Source organism: Pteropus alecto, unplaced genomic scaffold (assembly GCF_000325575.1).
Source record: "Pteropus alecto unplaced genomic scaffold, ASM32557v1 scaffold125, whole genome shotgun sequence".
NCBI lineage: Eukaryota > Metazoa > Chordata > Mammalia > Chiroptera > Pteropodidae > Pteropus > Pteropus alecto.
The window spans coordinates 5554872-5560397 of NW_006436888.1; the positions used below are offsets into that span (position 1 = coordinate 5554872).

The 5526-nt window shown below is 57.1% G+C and overlaps 1 protein-coding gene across 1 annotated transcript in view; it reads left to right on the forward strand.

Moving 5' to 3' along the window:
- LOC112481764 (zinc finger protein castor homolog 1-like) overlaps window positions 1–5526 on the forward strand; it is a 15315-nt gene that overhangs the window by 8245 nt on the left and 1544 nt on the right. The gene's annotated exons all lie outside the window — the stretch shown is intronic.

Here is a 5526-nt window from a genome sequence, read left to right on the forward strand (position 1 = left end):
CGCGGCTGGAAGGACAGAGGCTGCCGAGTGCCCCTTTCTAGCTGCAGTTCGGGATCTTCTCTTCAGGGAAACAGAAGGTGCTTTTGTCCGGGGTGGGTGCGGGGAGCAGGGGTCCCCGAGGGTGAGGCACGCGCAGCCCCCGGGCAGCTGCCCCAAGCGCCCCTCCCTGCGGCAGACCCCTGGCCCCACACCCACACCGGTGGGATTCCGCATTGCTCAGGACGGGGGCAGGCGCTGGGGGTCACCGCAACCCCCACCCCTAACCACCAGAGGCAGCCGGCACCTGCAGCATTTGGCAGGGCCTCCCATTTGCGCGGGCTTAGGCCCGGCCTCCTCGCCCTGGGGGGTTGGGGGCCCGCAGGGGAAACCTCATGGAATTAGCAGAGTCGGGACCTCCGCGGTCACTCTGCCCCACTGCAGGGTCTGGCCCTGGTATCTGCTCCCCAGGGCTGGGGCCGGGAAGGGGCGGCCCTGGGCCTGCTCGGTGACTGCCAGGCGCCAGCCTTGCCCAGTGAAGGGAGGCCGTGTTCCTTCACAAACGGAAAAGTAGCCCGCTCTGGGGCGCTGGGCTCCACAGGGCTCTTGGCCACCCGGGTGATGGGAACAGGAAGGATGCGACTGTTTGGGGCTTTAATATTCCAAATGGAAAAAATACAAGTTGTACAGTATTTTTCCTGTCAAGGTTATTATTCTACACAGAACAAAAAAGCAAAAAGCATGTGGGCAGTGGGAGCGCAGACCCACCTCGGGACCGGCCCTGAGGCTGGAGACGCCGGTGCAATTGCTCAGTGGGGTTTTGTTTAGCGTTTATTTTAGAGGCCTTACCAGTGTGAGGCCGCTGTCTTTACACTAGCACTGATGCGAGCTGCGTGATTCCAACTTTTAACTTGAATTTTGTAGAGACGAAAGGACTATTACTGTTCATACAAGTTCGTAGTTAATTTAACATTTGAGTTTTTCTCTATTGGTTATGCGTGTGGCTTTATAGGGCTTTTTTTCCCCGTTTGTTTTACTATTTTGTTTGGGATGCTTCTTCGCTGGTGCAACCCACCCAGATTTGGTTCCCTTTTCAAAACATCCCCCCTTCCTGGAGATGATGTCACCGAGCCCAGAGCCGGGGAGCCCTACCTGACAGGCACATGCCAGGCCAGTGGCTCTGAGGGTGCCAGGGATCCCGAGTGGGCAGCCCGAGATCCCTCCTGTTCACCTTCTCTCCACTCCAGGCCACCAGCCTGGAACCCTGAGACTCAGCAACAGGGAGCAAGCAAGGGCCAACCTGGGGGAGGGTCTGTCACCCGGAGCCACCTCCCCACAGGTCTCCAAGGGGAACCCTACCCAACTGGGGGAGCAGTGGTTTCCTTTCTTTTCTTTTTTCTTTTTTTTTTTTTCGTCCTCTTGGCCGCCCACAGCCAGAAAGCCAGGACCACCTGAACTGGAGCGGGAGCAGGGCGGGAGGAGTGTGGTCAGACGGAGTGTACCTGATTCAACAGGAAACGTATCGTTTTCTAAAACAGCCCCCACCAGAGCCTCCTGAACTGTGTGGGCATTCGCCCAGACTTTGTGCCCAACCACAGAACCGGGGAGTCTGTGCAAGGAGTTTTGTAAAGGAAAAAAAACAAAAACATTTTTCAATGTAGCAAAATCAAAAAAAAAAAGACGCCGACAGTGCGAAGTCTAGCCTTTTGTAACCTTCATATTGCACACTAGGACTATAAGCCATTGCTAGCTCATTTTGAATTTTAATGTGTAATTTTTGTTTTATTTTCTTTCTGTGGGGAAAACAATGCTTGATCCACCAATGCTCTTTTTAATGTTTTATAACTATGTATGTGTATATATATAAATATAAAATAATATGTATGCACATATGTGTGTATATATCTATATGTATATACATATATAGATATATAGAGATATATAGAGAGGTTTTGAGACAAAAAATGCAGAACGTGAGAACCGAACTGAACAGCGTGTGCTCTGATTACTTGAATCTGGTCTCCTCGGCACCTGGTTATTAAGAACTGAATATTTTTCCACTTGAATTTAGTGCTATTAGAAATTTAATATATGTGTTTTATTTATTTGATTTTTTTTTTTTTTTTGCATGACTGATGCAAGGTTTGACATTTTCACTCAATAAAAACTGGAAAAAAATCTGTCAAGTTATCTTTTATTTTTAAAAGCCCCAGTCGGTGATGACCCAGCTGTGCAGGCGGCACCACCACAGCCAGCTCCGAGTGCCAGGCAGGGAGGGGCGGAGGGAGTCAGTGACCTGTCAACCCTGGCAGGGAGCGGGGAAAACCAATTTCGCCCCTGGGATTGGGCTGAGTTCTCCCAGGGGTCTGGGGACAGACGGTGGGAGGTTTGGGCCCCATTCAGCTGAAGGGCGGCCTCATCCCCTAGCCCTGCCTGAAGGCCCCACATGAGACTCACTCAGCAGCCACCTGTGGGCAGAGCAACTGGCATGGAAGCTTCAAGCCTCTAGCGAAGACTCCATGGCTCCCCAGGCCCCCACACTGGTCAGCCCCTTCCCCTCAAAGCCAGGGCTACTAGGCAGGCGCTTGGCAGGGTCAGCCCTCTGCCTCCTCCCTCGGCTCCTTCCTCCTTCCTGCAGGGACCTGCCCGGGCTGGGAACGGCGCGTACCCGGATCCTATCCGGATGCTGGCTCGGCTCCTGCCTGGAGCACGTGGGGCAGAGCCAGAGGGGGCCTATTCTTGGGTCTGTAGCCACCAGCCCCAGGCCTGAGCTGCCAGCCTTGGTGGCACCATGGCGGAGAGCACTCCCACCAGGCTCTGCCCAGTGTGAGGCCTCACGCCTCGTTAGCCTGACACTTCTAAATGGTGCACCGCTTCTCATTAAACCTCATCATCCACACCATCTTGCCAGCCTCGCCCTGAGCTGACCTTCCGGGTGGCCAGACGTGCCAGGGCCTCGGAGAGGGGACGTGTCTGGGACCCACAGAGTTCTTCCACTTGGAGAAGCGTATCGCTGGGTGTCCCACCCCTGCAATGAGCACGCCACCTTCCTGAGAAAGGAAGCAGGAGCTGGGAAGGTGAAGTCCCACCGGGCCCAGCCGGGTGCCCCAGCGCTCCTCCCCTGGCTGGGCACCCCTTCCAGCGCCCTGCTCGCTGTCATCACCACCGAAGCTCGTTTAGGCCCAGCCCAGCACACACACAGGGCCCTTCCCTTTCTTCTTTCCTACCGGAACGTAGCCCACAGGCTATTTACATAAATATGTTTGTAACAGACGCGAAAATATATACTTTCTTCTGTCTTATTAAAATGTTCAAGTCGGAACTCGCCTATTGTTTGTGGATATCTCGATTCTGTTAAATAAAACAGTGACTAATTTATGGGATAAAACACAAGTTCAACAAATTAAAACCATTATTGGAGCTTCACAGGCCCTGGTGGGCCAAGCAGCCCTCCCCTGGGGCCTGAGAGGAGGCAGGGAGCCAAGCCCGCACCTCAGCCGGGTGAGTGGGTGGTGCGACCGCAGGGCTCCCTCTGGGCCTTGCAGTGGGGGCAGCAGATCAGAGACTTTGGAGGGCAGCTCCCGGGGGCGCCGACTTCAGCTGCCTCTCAGGGACTCCTGAGGCCCATGGGAGGATGGGCACTCAGGGCAGACCCCGCAAAACTGCCCCCAGGTCTTCTGGGTCCAGGTGGACCTCAGCAGACCCACACGCCGTAGACAGGCAGGGCCAGCTTCCAAGCAAGACTCAGGACGAGGCAGGGCCCTGTCCCCAGCCCAGAGAAGGGGGCCCTGGGCCTCAGGCACTCCTGAGAAAAGCCTCAGGGGGAAAAGGGCCTGCGACACAAGACGCTGCACCCAGGTCAGCCTCAGACGAGGTGCCCACCACACCCACCGGGAGCGGCACCCCACCCCAGGGGTGCGGAGTGGGCGCAGGCCCCATGACACTCCCTGTGGCTTGTTAGACTCAGTGGGAAATGCAGTAAAACATGCTTTCGTTCTGGGATTTAATTAGCTGTGGCGATGTGATGCTCCTACTCTCAAACTGGGGCAAATTCAAGACTTTTGTAACGTCTTAACCAAGAGCCAGAACCAGCTGCGCAGGCTCGAGCTAGCTCAGCGGCCTGCCTACCTCCCACAGACCTGGCTGGGCTTGGGTGCTGCCAACGGCTGAGTCATCCACGGGAGCCAGGCCTCGGCATCCACAAGCGGCCTGCCCCAGCCCACCTGGACAGGGCTGTGTAGCTATACGCCAGTCATGCTGGGCAAAGGCAGCTTGTCCATCTACCTTCACAAGGTGGCCGTGGCCCGAAAGGTAGCTTTGGCTTAAGGTCAGGGCACAGGGGTTGATGGATGACATGCTACTGTCCCAGGCCCCAGGTTGGGCCTCCAGGAAGCAGGGTGAACAGCGGGACCCCTCAGATGGGCTGGAGTCCGGAGGACCTTGCCAGGAATGTACAGGGGCCAGGCTCGTGCTGCTCAGGCTGGAGGAGCCACCCCACCCTCTGGGGCAGGCCAGACAGGAAGCAGCTTCCAGGAGGCCCAGAGCCAGCATGGGGGGCAGACAGTGGCAGATGGTGGCTGGAGTGGCCTGACCCAGCTACTTCTCCTGCGTGCCCCACACCCCACTGAGGGGAGACCCCTGGCCTTGGGAGGCATTTTTCTACCAGAGAACCCTGAGGCCCTGTCCTGACTCCCCAGCCCGTTGGCCCTGCCCAGAGCCTGAGGCCTGGCAGCCACATGGGGGTCTCTGAGGCATCCGGGGCCTGCTGAGGCCTTGGGGACAGCTCTCCCGGGGCTTCTCGGGTGGGGATGCGAAAGGCTTGCACATGAGTTTCCAAGGTGTACTTAAAACGTGGCCCTGTCACTACAAAGAGCCTCCTGGGACTCAGCAGGGAGCAGGGAAAGGCTTCGGGCATTCTTCTCATGAAATGATAATAAAATCTTTCTGGAAGAGCATGAACTTGAAGTGCTCGGTGAAAGTACACTTTAGGGCTTATGATTCAGGTGCGAGGTCCCAACAGTGCTGGGGGAGAGAGCAGCAATGCGCCCCAGAGCTGAGGGCTGGAGCACGGGGGTGAAGGGACCGTGGAGGGCAGGACACAACGCAGACCCGCACGTCAGCTCAAGGGCGGGCACATCGGAACAGTACCCTGGAGGTGTCTGCCCGGTCGCTGCTCCTGGCAGGGGGTGGCCATCGGTGATCCTGGGGTGCGAAACACCTGTGCAGGGGAAGCAGCAGGGGTCAAAGAGGAGGCTGGGGCAGGGAGGGGCCACCAGGGCTCGGGTCTACCCCCAGGTGAGCGCCTCACCTGAAGCTGGTCACCCTGCTTGCAGGGTCTCACTTGTCAAGAGCCTCTGTCCCTCTTCTCCTGATGCCTCAGCAGAAGCGATTTTAAACCAGCCCAGAAACTACAGATTAAGTAAACTCCTGAGGGTCAGAAGTCTCCTGCCTGCAGGGCTGGGGCTGGGACCAGGCTGAGACAGGGTGGGGTGGGGCTAGGATGGAGGCGGGGATCGCTGGGCTGGGGCAGGGCTGGGGCAGGGCTGGGGC